We start from the raw sequence: 13,056 nt of genomic DNA, 5'->3' as shown, positions 1-13,056 counted from the left end.
GATTTCTTTGTATTTCGGCCCTGTTGTCTTTCGACAATCATCCAAGGAGCAAAAGGTCCATCATTGGAGGTCTGGTTTATTGCAATAGATGGCTCACCAGTCGATTCCTTCTATTGCTCAGATTGACCTACACGACAGCCATCCAAGGTATGTCCATACGTACTGCATTTGAAGCAAACGATAGGAATAGACACATATTCAACAATCTGAGTTCTTTCATTGATGATAATTTTTGAAATAAGGGGTTTACTGAGGTCCACTTTAACTGCCATATGATCGAAACGACTTCTCCTACCGTTCTTAGTCTGGTAATCAATTTTAATGATAGGATCAATGCACTCGCCTATTTCCGTGATAATGCTTTGTTTATAGAGGGTGATCGGGAGGCTAGACAATCTTATCCATGCCATGACAGTCTTCGGGTAGGGATCAGAGGAGGAAACATTTGGAGTCCATGGATCCACTGTGAGATAATGAGCAAACACAGTCCACGGACCTTCTGAAAGAGCCTTGAGATAAACTGAACGGGTTTTGAAGGTAACGAGGAAATAATCATTTTCGATGTCCATAAGTTTTATCGTTTGTGAAGGCTTCCATAAATCATAAATCATATTTCTCAAAGTTATGTAACCAATCTTGCGTCCCAAAAACTTAACCACAACGGTTTGTTTAAAAGATTTTTGGACCAAGGACAGAACTAGAAAGTGATAGTCGGCAGACCGTCAGAAGTATTCCTTACGACATTGTCTTCCTCAATATCAATGTCTTCTTCATCCATAATCTCATCATCTTCGTTTGGGATAGAAGGATTTTCCTTCAAAAGGGAGTCTTTGTAAGAAGGAGCAAGACCTGAGTTAATCGCTTTGGTAGTCGCACTATCGATCCCCCCACGATAAGGAGGATCATCATCAATTCGTCGTTGCTTCCAGGGTTGCGTGGAGTGGAGGCACCGTCTTTAGAGAGAGTAGTCATTAGGTTTTTTTTAGAAAAAGTTAATCTAGTACAGTTATTAATCACAAAATAATGTGAAGAAGTAAAGGGCATTTTATTTCCAGTAAATAGTAAAAAATCAACACGAGTCTCATTTTGTTTGTTAACTCTACTGTTTGTTCTTCTTTTCTGAAAATGTCTCCAACCCGATTTCTGAAACACCCACAAATACATCATCAATATGTTACGGAATACCGCTATCGGATAAAGTAAAATTGCAACTGATAATTTAGAAAATAAAGATGAAGATAAAAGATACACAAAATTTACGTGGAAAACCCCTAAATAATATAGGGTAAAAACCACGGGAAACGGTAGAAGAATTTCACTATGAGAAAATATGAATTACAACTTCTCTCGATCTAACAAGGAGAAAACAATGATAATTCTCTCTTGATAAAAAAGAGAAAATAACTCTCAAGAAACTCTCTAAATTCTCTAGTATTGGGAGAAAGCTAGAATGTTTTGGGATGATTTTGAACCTAAATGAGCTAGGGTATTTATAGTTAAAGCTTAAGGACTAATCTTATAAATACCCTAAAATATAATGACTAAATTGTGATTTTACTATTGTTCAAAAATCAACATTTTCTTCACATTTTCAGTGCCCCTTTGGCAAATTAATTTGCATGCTTTCGGTGTTATGTGCACCAATTTTCAATAATTTCCCACTTGAAGATATGATTGGAATAATCATATCTTCACACCATTCTTTCTACCTTGTACCATCATGTTTCTTATGTCTCTGACAAGCCACAAGAGGATCAACACCAAGTAAATTTATCAGCATTGATCGCCTTCTTCATGAAATCTGCTATGTTGTCTTTGGTATGGATCTTCTTCATATCTACCATCCCTTCTTCCACTTTTTCACAAATGAAATGGCATTGAACTCGTATGTGCTTTGTCATTGAATGAAATGTTGGATTCCTTGCTAAATGCAAGGCGCTTTGACTGTCACAAAACAAAGAGACATACTTTTGATTGTGCTCAAGCTCCTCCAATAGCATCTTCAACCAAATTGCTTCTTTACTGGCTTGTGTAGCTGCTACATACTCATACTGGAGGATAATTTAAAGTTAATAGGAAGAGGGGTAGAAATTAGCTTACAATCTTGCATGTTGAATAGTGATAAGATCTTCTTCAAGTAATTCTTTTATGAAAGTCAAATCTTCCTATTACTTCTGTCTCGGTGAATTTGCATCCCTAGAATCTTGTTTGCTGATCTCAAGTCCATCATTTCAAATTCCCTAGCCAGTTGTGCCTTCAATTCTTCAATATGATCTTTGTTGGGTCCTGCAACTAACATGTCATCTACATACAACATTAATATAACAAAATCGTTATCACTAAACCTCTTGAAATAAGCACAAGGGTCTGCATTAAGTCTGTTATATCCAAGGCACATAATGAAGGAATCAAATCTCTTATACTAACACTTCGGCGCATGCTTTAGACCGTACAAAGATTTGTTCAACTTGCAAACCAAGTTCTTCTTTCTTCTTCAAACTTCAGGCTAGAGCATGTAAATCTATTCTTCAAGATTTCCATGAAGAAAAACTGTTTTAACATCTAGCTGTTCTAGATGTAAGTTCAATGTAGCACACATTGCCAAAACTACTTGAACTGTTGTTAGTTGAACCACAGGAGAAAAGATTTCATTGAAACAATAAATTCTTTTTGAGCATATCCTTTGACCATCAGTTTTGCACGATACCTCTCAACTTGATCGTCACCATTTCATTTGATTTTGAAGACTCATTTGTTACCAATTGGTTTTTCCTTGTGATAGTGGCACAAGGTCTCATGTATTATTTTTATAAAGGGCTTCAATTTCTTCTTGCATCATTCATCCATAGTGAAGCATCTGAGTTGTTTATTGCCTCCTGGCGTCCTTTGTTAAAAGGCAGTATGCAATATTTTCTTCTATAACATAATCTGAGTACCAATTGGGACGTCTTCTCACACGATCTAATTGACGAGTTGTTGGAGCTTCAGAACTCTCTGGTTCTTGTTCATCATGTGTTGGTTCTGCTTCAGAAGAATCTCTTTGTTCAACCTCATTTTCCACATGTATTTGTGTAGTCTCTGACTTTTCAGGGCTATCATCATCTTCTTTTCTTTGTAGTTATCTTCTACAAAGATAACATCCTTGCTGATGATCACTTTATGAGCAGTGGGATCTCATAAGAGATACCCCTTTACACCATCAGCATACCCCAAGAATTTACATTTCCTGGATTTTGGATCAATCTTTGAAATTTCTTGGGAGTTGTACTCATGTACACAATACTTCCAAATACATGGAGGTTTTAATAATCAGCTGGTTTACCAGTCCATATCTCCATTGGTGTCTTTAGCTCTATTGCAGTTGATGGAGCTCGATTCACCAAATAACAGACGGTATTGACTGCTTCTGCCTAGAATGATTTTTCTAGGCATGCATCCCTCAACATTGCTCTTGTTCTTTCTAACAAGGTTGTTCATCCGCTCTACCACTCCATTTTGTTGAGGAGTATTCGCCACAGTGAACTGTCTTTGATGCCTTATTTCCTGTAAAAGTCATCAAATTCTTCACTTGTGTATTCTCCTCCATTATCTGTTCTGAAACACTTGATCTTATTTCCAGAATCAAGTTCCACCCGCACTTTGAAATTTTTGAAAATTGAAAACATGTCTGACTTCTGACTTCTTTTTAATATGGTACGCCCAACATCTCTTGGAGTAGTCATTAATAAATAAGACAAAGTATTTTGCTCCACCTAGAGATGTAATTGGTTCTTGTCATACATCAGAGTGAACCAATTCTAGAACACTTTTGCCTCTAGAATTTGACGTGTTGAATTTCAACTGGTACTGCTTACTTGTTATGCAATGCTCACACAAAGTAAGTGATACTTTTGTTAAGCCTGGAAGTAGCTTTTGCTCCACAAGGACTTTCATTCCTTGTTCTGACATGTGTCCAAGTTTCTGATGCCATAGCATTGCATAATTTGAACTACATGAGGCAACAGAGGCTTCTACTTCTAGAAAAATCTCTCCCTTCAACATGTACAAGTTTGCTGCTATCGTTTTGCCTTTCAGCAGCACAAGCGCTCCATGGAACACCTTCATGATTCCTTTTCGTGTTTCAATCTTGCTTGCATTATTATCCAACAATCCATAAGATAATAAAATTTTCTTTAGGCCTTTCACGTGTCGCACATCTCGAACAACTTTAATTGTTTCATCATAATCTTCAATTTGATGGTTCTCATGCCAACGATCTCTAAGGCATGATCATTGCAACTGTACACAGATCCTCTTGAGACAGGTTCATAATAATGGAACCATTCTCTTCTTGAGGTCATGTGATATGTTGCTCTCGAATCAATGAGCTATATATTTGTAAATCTCTTTCTACCTTCTATGGTGGTTGACGCTTCACAACATAGAGCATCTCCATCATCTGAAGTGTTTGCGGTATTACCTTGTGGATTGGAGTTTTTATTTAAACTCCAACAATCCTTCTTCAAGTGATCATTCTTTCCACAGTTGTAGCACTTTAAATTCTTCTTGCTTCTCGACTTCGATCTACCATGTTTGTGACTACTGCTTTGGCCATGTTCTATTGATCTCCCTCTCATCGTTGTCAAGGTTTTCTGCTTGTTGCAGATTTACTTGTCTGTCTTCCTGTTCTTGTGCCGATTTTCTTCTTGTAGAACAGCAGCTGCAACGTCATCAAAAACTAGATGGTGACATTACTGTTTGTCAAGTTGATGATGTGTTGATCATACGAATCCGGTAGACTTTGAAGTAGAAGTTTAGCACGTTCTTGTTCTCATATTGTACATCTTAAATATGTAAGCTGAGAAAATAAAGTGTTCAGCGTGTTTAAGTGCTCAGTCACTGAAGTATATTCTGGCATCCGGAGAGTGTACAATTTCCTTTTAAGGAAAATTTTATTGTGCAACAATGTAGCTCGTACAATTTGGTGAGATGATCATATCTCTTAGATGTCTTCTTTCTCGATGTTGACAATACTTCATCTGCTATGCTAGATGAAAGTTTACCATAACATTCCCGTCCATCTCGTTCCATTTGCGTCATCTATGAAATTCATCGGCTTTCACTGATAGCTGCTAGGCAACCGTCTTTCTCAGGATGACCTTCATTTTCAATTTCCACAATTAGAAATTTCTCCCATTGAATTTTTCAATATCAAATTTCGTTGTCATAACTTCTATTCGGATAGCTCTTACTATTTCATTATCGTGAATAGTTCTCTAGAAACCTTCAAAGAATGGGTAATAACTTCTTACTTTCTATGTTGGAGGATCACCTTTGGTGGCAACCACAAAAGATAATAAGTATTACACACTCTAATCTGGCTCTAATGCCAATTGTTGCATAATACGGATATCGGATAGAGCAAAACGCAACTGATAATTTGAGAATAAAGATGAAGATAAAAGAGACACAAAATTTACGTGAAACCCTCCTAAATAGAGTAAAAACCAAGGGCAACGTAGAAGAATTTTATTATGAGAAAATAGGAATTACAACTTCTCTCGATCTAACAAGGAGAAAACAATGATAATTCTGTTTTGATAAAAAGGAGAAAACAACTCTTAAGAAACTTTCTAGTATTGGGAGAAAGCTAGAATGCTTTAGGATGCTTTTGAAGCTAAATGAACTAGGGTATTTATAGTTGAAGCTTAAGAATTAATCTTATAAATACCCTAAAGTATAATGACTAAATTATGATTTAATCTTATAAATACCCTAAAATATAAAGACTAAATTATAATTAACTATTGTCCAAAAATCAACATTTGCTGCACCTTTTCGGTCCCCTTTGACAAATTAATTTGCACGCTTTCGGTGCCATGTGCACCAATTTACACAATCAACATTTCTTAAATTCTATGTAACCAACCATTTTAACATGGCTGACAATGGTAGGAACTTGATTAATTCCCCTCTCTTCATTTTTTCTTTATCTTATTTATATTTCCCTTTCTGGGATTTCGATTTCTTATTCATAATCCTTTTTCTTTCGTAAATTCTATGGATTTCAGGTTCCCATGAAGAGTTCTTGGCCACTGCAGTCGATGCAGCTAAGAAAGCCGACGAGATTCATTAAAAAAAGTTTCATTTTCATTTTCTTCTTCTTTCGTAATTTACTTCATCGATTTATTCACTTCATTTCTCTCACCTTTTTATTCGATGTTTATAAAGATAATCCGTAAAGGATTTTACCAGACCAAGAATGTGGAGCATAAAGGCCAGGTTTCCTTTTTTTCTCTATCTAATTCTTTATTTTTGTGGTCAATTCTGGTTAGCTTACTATGAAAGACATGTATGTTGATAAGGTATTTAACTTTTTCTTTCGTAAATTCTATGGATTTTCAGGTTCCCATGAAGAGTTCTTGGCCACTGCAGTCGATGCAGCTAAGAAAGCCGACGAGGTCATTAAAAAAGTTTCATTTTCATTTTTCTTCTTCTTTCGTAATTTACTTCATCGATTTATTCACTTCATTTCTCTCACCTTTTTTATTCGAGTTTATAAAGATAATCGTAAAGGATTTTACCAGACCAAGAATGTGGAGCATAAAGGCCAGGTATTCCTTATTTTCTCTATCTAATTCTTTATTTTTGTGGTCAATTCTGGTTAGCTTACTATGAAAGACATGTATGTTGATAAGGTATTTAAAATTATTAACGTTGGTTGATTATATTGTTAAACCAATGCCCTCATTGATTAGTGCTAGAGTAGCCAATGAAACTGTATTATCTAATCTTATTAGAGGTTCTGGGGTAATTTTTCACTACATTTCAAATTGATTGTGATTCTATCTTTTAAATTGTAGACACTGCAACTTTCCAATTTAGAAATGAAAATACCTACTTAAAAGTTGCTTATTTGATCTAAATCCAGGTGGATTTGGTCACAGAGACTGATAAGGCATGTGAGGACCTTGTTTTTAATTATCTCAAGCATCATTACCTCTCTCATAAGGTTAGCGGGTTTTCTTTATCTAATATCTACCATGTATCTATCAAGATTTGAATACGAGTGTTCTCGGAAGTGAACCTTTTTCTTGATACAGCTATAAATGATGTTTGTTTTAGTTCATGGGGAAGAAACCATGCTTCTTGTGGTACATCAGAGCTGACTGATGAGCCTACTTGGATAGTTGATCCTCTTGATGGAATAACTAATTTTGTGCATGGGTGAAGGCTTTTCTTTTACTTGTCCTATATTTGAGTCTTGGGTGTTCGTGTTCGGTCATCTAAATATTGATCGTTGCAATTGTGTAGGTTTCTATTTGTGTGCGTATCCATTGGTCTTACTGTTGGGAAAGTTCCTGCAGTTGGTGTTGTTTAATCCATAATGAATGAGGTGAGAATTGCCCTTTAAGAAGATGTTTAAGTTTTTCTTAAATCTAGAGTTTTGTCTTTCTTTATCACAAGTTAAATGAATGTTACTGGGTTTATGGCATGCAGCTCTTTGCTATTGTACTTGAAAAATGAGCATTTCTCAATGGGACCCCTACAAAAGGTGAATCTAATGCTCAATGATTACTATATAGGTCCGAAAACTTGAACTGAAATCTCTTAAAGATTTTTCTTCTGCTATGAAATTTTGCAGTGTCATCTCAAACTGAACTTGTTAAGTCTCTACTTGCAACAGAGGTTTGTGTTGGGAAATAAACAAGTAACGAGTAATTTCCCTATAACCAGATTAGTGAGAATACAAAATAAAAAAGGGAAAAATAATACCGAAATTGATAACGGAGTTCAGCCAATTGTGCTTACGTCTCCGGACTGCTGCAGATCTTTTACTAAAGAGAAAATTTACAGGTGTTTACAAAACACTCACTACTCACAAGAAAACTCTCTAGTATTGGGAGAAAGAAATGATTTGGGATGATTTTGAAGCTAAATGAGCTAGGGTATTTATAGTGAAGCTTAGGGACTAATCTTTGAAAATACCCTAAAGTGCAATGACTAAATGTGTGATTAACCAAGCCTAAATTCAACAAAATTAGGCAACCACCTATTTAACAGCCCATGTGTTGCATGTGTTGCCATCCAACTTTGACTTCCAACAATCTCCCACTTGAAGACTGATTTTAATATGTCTTCACACATCTATTAATGCATCAGCTTTCTTGTCTGTTATTTAGCATGCCAACTGAAGCTGAACACAACTTCAGTTTGTCCGTGGTCACCGTCTTTGTCAACATGTCTGCCGGATTTTGAGCTCCACTAATCTTTTCAAGTTTCAAAATCCCATCTTCCAGAAGAGACCGGATAAAATGATATCGCAATTGTATGTGCTTCGTTCTGGAATGAAAAAATGGATTTTTCGCTAGATGGATAACACTTTGACTGTCGCAATACAAGACATTGTTTTCTTGTTTCTTTCCTAACTCTTCCAAGAAACTTTGGAGCCAAACCTTCTCCTTGTTGGCTTCCGTAACAACGACATATTCTACTTCAGTTGTGGAGAGCAACTATCTTCTGTAGTTGAAAAACCCAACTCACTGTGGTTCCTCCTAGTATAGACATACCTTGTAGTGCTCCTTCTGATGTCAACATTTCTGGCTAAGTCAGCATCTACATAGCCTGACAGTATCGTATCTCCACCTTTGAAACAAAGTGCTCCTTCCAATTGCTAAGGCATACGGCACCTTCACCATGTGTGCACGTTCTTCCTCTGTCTTGGTGACTGTTCTTTGGAGAGTTTAAAATGAACACCTAAAGGTGTACTTACTGGTTTAGCATCTTGCATGTTGAACCTAGAGAGTACTTTGTTGATGTACTCAGCCTGTGATAACATCAAAGTCCCCAACTTTGTGTCTCTCTTAATCCTCATCACAAGAATCTACTTTGCAGCGCCCAGATCCTTCATAGCAAACTGCTTCGACAATTTTTGCTTCAAGTTTATAATCTCTTGCATGTCTGAGCCTGCAACGAGCATGTCATCACATACAACAATAAAATAATGAAGTTGTTGTCGAACCTCTTGATGTAGCAACAATGATCTGCTTGGCATCTGGTAAAATCACTGCTACTCATGAAACTATCAAACTTCTTGTACCACTGTCTAGGAGCTTGTTTTAAACCATATAAGCTCTTCTTCAACCTGAATACCAGGTTTTTCTTGCCTGCCTCTATGAAGCCTTCTGGCTGCCTCATATAGATTCTTCCTCCAAATCACCATGAAGGAAAGTTGTCTTTACATCTAATGCTCAAGATGTAAATTCTCTGCAGCTAAAATTTTCAACACCAATCTGATTGTAGACAGTTTTACGATTGGAGAGAAAATTTCATTGTAGTCAATACCTTCTTTTTGCTGAAAACCTTTGACAACCAATCTTGCTTTGTAATGTTTGCTCCCATCGTGCTCTTATTTGATCCTGTAAATCCACTTGTTGTGGATTGCTTTCTTGCCTGGTAGTAATTCAGCTAATTCTCATGTCTGATTTGACATAAGCGAGTCCATCTCATCTTTCATGGAAGACTCTCACTTGACTGAATCCTCCACTTGCATTGCTTCATCATAGCACTCTGGTTCACCATTGTCAGTTAGCAACAAGTAGTGCAAAGAAGAAGAATATCGCTTGGTTGGTTTAGGAATTCTGGAGGAACGTCTTAGTTCCGGTGTGCCTGGTTCTTCTTAAACTTCTTCAGGACTGATCTGAACATCATTTCCAGAAATCTTCTCGAACTCAACAAATTCCTTTATTTCAGCTTCGGTGTTTAGCTACTTGATTCTATGGTTAATCTGTCTTTGTACATCACATTCTCATTGAAAATAACATCTCTTCTTCTGATTATCTTCCGATTTTCATAGTCCCAAAACCGGTAACCGAACTCATCACCGCCATAACCAACAAAGGCACATTTGTTGGACTTAGCATCAAGTTTACTTCTTTCAGCAGAGTCTATGTATACAAAATAAATACAACCAAACACTTTTAAGTGTGAAAGGTTTATTTCTTTCTTGCTCCAAACTTCCTCTGGTATTCCGCCATCTATAGGAACTGAGGGCCCACGGTTGATCAGGTAAGCTACAGTGTTGATAGCTTCAGCCCATAGAATTTTGGGCAAGCCGGCATGTATCCTCATGCTTCTGGCACGTTCATTCAGAGTTTTGTTCATGCGCTCTGCTACGCCATTCTATTGCGGTGTCATGGGAACTGTTGTCTTCATCTTGATCCCATTGTTTGCGCAGAAATCTCTGAATCTCCTATTTCTGTACTCTCCTCCATTATCAGACCTCAACCGCTTGACTTTCAAACCAGTCTCATTTTCCACCATGGCTTTCCATTTTCTGAAGGTATCAAAGACTTCTGATTTCTTCTTTAGAAAATAAACCCACACCTTCCTTGTTGAATCATCGATGAAGGTGACATAATATAATGAGCCTACAAGAGATGGAACTGGAGATAGTCCCATACATCAGTATGAATCAACTCTAACTTTTCAACCTTGGGTGTCTTACCAATCTTTGCAAACCTGACTTTATTTTGTTTTCCAAAGATGCAATCCTCACATAGTCCGACATCTACATTCTTTAGATCCGACAGCTTCCCTTTTGACAAAAGTGTCTTCATCCTTTTCTCGCTCATATGACCAAGCCTTTGGTGCCATAGGTTTGATTTTCCATCAGCATCTGCTACTGTAATATTCTCTAAATTTGAGGTTACATAGAGAGTGTCAGTCTTCTTACCACGAGCAATGACAAGTGCTCCTTTGGTAATCTTCCATTCACAGCCTGAAAAGGTTGTGCTATATCCTTCTCCATCAAGCTGTCTTACATAAATCAAATTTCTTTTGAGGCCAGGAATATGTCTCACTCCTTTCAGCATCTAGGTGGTCTGGTTTGGCAACTTTAATCGGATGTCTTCTTTTCCGACGATCTTCAAGGTTTCAGCATCAGCTAGATGAATTTAGGTGGCTGCCTAATTTTGTTGAATTTAGGCTTAGGTTAATCATACATTTAGTCATTGCACTTTAGGGTATTTTCAAAGATTAGTCCCTAAGCTTCAACTATAAATACCCTAGTTCATTTAGCTTCAAAATCATCCCAAATCATTTCTTTCTCCCAATACTAGAGTTTTCTTGTGAGTAGTGAGTGTTTTGTAAACACCTGTAAATTTCTCTTTAGTAAAAGATCTGCAGCAGTCCAGAGACGTAAGCACAATTGGCTGAACTCCGTTATCAATTTCGGGTATTATTTTTCCGTTTTTTATTTCACATTCTCATTAATCTGGTTATAGGGAAATTACTCGTTACTTGTTTATTTCCCAACAACTGGTAATCAGAGTTTTTGGTTGTGAATTTTGTCAATTTTTTGCGAGGTTACTATTCACGTGAATAGGCGATTATTCAATTTACAGATGACGGAAGGGGCATCAATTGCACAACACCTAAATGAACTCAACACAATCACAACCCAATTGAGTTCAGTAGAAATTGAATTCGATGATGAAGTTCGAGCTTTAATTCTTATCATCTCTATCAGACAGTTGGAATGCTACTGTTACAGCAGTCAGCTCGTCGGGAAACAACAAATTAAAATTCGACGATTTTCGGGATCTGGTATTGAGCGAAGAAATTCGACGGAGAGAATCGGGTGAAGCATCAACCTCCTCATCCTTGCACACGGAGTCCAGAGGAAGAACTTCAGAAAGAAATTCAAATTGTGGCAGATTGAAATCCAAGAGGGGCAAATCAAGAACAGGAAAGAAAGATCTTATCTGTTATAATTGTGGCAAGAAGGGTTACTTTAAAAGAGATTGTCGAGCACTGAAGAAAGATACAGGTGCACAGGAATCTGTCAACGTGACAGATGAGACAGGTGATGCCATGATTCTAAGCATCAATAGTCCGATTGAATCATGGATCTTGGATTCAGGGGCATCTTTCCACTCCACCCCATGCCAAGAAAACTCTCTAGTATTGGGAGAAAGAAATGATTTGGGATGATTTTGAAGCTAATGAGCTAGGGTATTTATAGTTGAAGTTTAGGGACTAATCTTTGAAAATACCCTAAAGTGCAATGACTAAATGTGTGATTAACCCAAGCCTAAATTCAACAAAATTAGGCAGACACCTATTTAACAGCCCATGTGTTGCATGTGTTGCCATCCAACTTTGACTTCCAACAGTTTGAAGCTTCTTATGATCTGAAATTTCATTTTACCTTATTTTGTTCATTGTTGGGTATAACTGAACTTGATAATGTTTAGCTTCAGTTTCTAATCCTGTTTTAGAAAATATTATCTTGTTACTGCTGGCTGGTTGTTAGCTGATAATAGTATGGGACTATTCGACACAATTAAGATAGGAGCGTTGTAAGCATGTAAAAGCTTTGACTAAATTTTTCCTGTTGAGCAAGTTGGAACAAAACGAGAAGTGTTAACGGTGGATACCACTACAAATCGAATCAATAACTTATTTTTCAAGGTGACATAAACTAGTGATTTTTTCCTTCTTTTGTTACTACATGTTGCAAACTTGAAATACATAGCGATTTTCTTTGATTAAAAGGTGAGATCACTTCGAATGAGCGGTTCATGTGCATTGAACCTTTGTGGAATTGCATGTGGAAGGTTTGACCTGTTTTACGAACTTGGATATGGTGGCCCGTGGTATGCGTTTAATCATTTTAATTTTGATGAAGGTCTGGGTTCAGTAAATAATTGACAGTGTCGGCCTCTTTGTTCAGGGATGTAGCAGCTGGTGTTTTAATCGTTAAAGAAGCCAGAGGCCTTGTTTATGATCCGTAAGAAGCTAACACGTTTAACCAATCATATCTTTGTATTTCATTTTTGTAATCTAAACTGAAAGTTTATACTTGATGTTAACCGGTTGCGGCTTTTGTTTTTGGGTTAGGTTTGGTAAAGATTTCGAAATCACAGTTCCCAAAGTTACTGCTTCAAATCCATTCCTCAAAGACGCATTGTCGAGGTTTTGAAGCAAACGGAGTGAGGTTGCTTTTGTGTAATCTACCATTATTTGATTTGGATATGGATATGGATATGGAAAGCCTATATTGAACTTATAACT

At 36.9% G+C, this 13,056-nt stretch overlaps 1 pseudogene; it reads left to right on the top strand.

The window, feature by feature from the left end:
* Positions 1–1,126: 1,126 nt before the first annotated feature.
* LOC120174850 lies at positions 1,127–13,026 on the top strand (annotated as a pseudogene).
* Positions 13,027–13,056: the final 30 nt, after the last annotated feature.

This window comes from Hibiscus syriacus, unplaced genomic scaffold (assembly GCF_006381635.1).
Source record: "Hibiscus syriacus cultivar Baekdansim isolate YM2019G1 unplaced genomic scaffold, ASM638163v2 tig00112127_pilon, whole genome shotgun sequence".
NCBI classification, from domain to species: domain Eukaryota; kingdom Viridiplantae; phylum Streptophyta; class Magnoliopsida; order Malvales; family Malvaceae; genus Hibiscus; species Hibiscus syriacus.
This window is presented reverse-complemented; position numbering and strand designations above follow the sequence as displayed.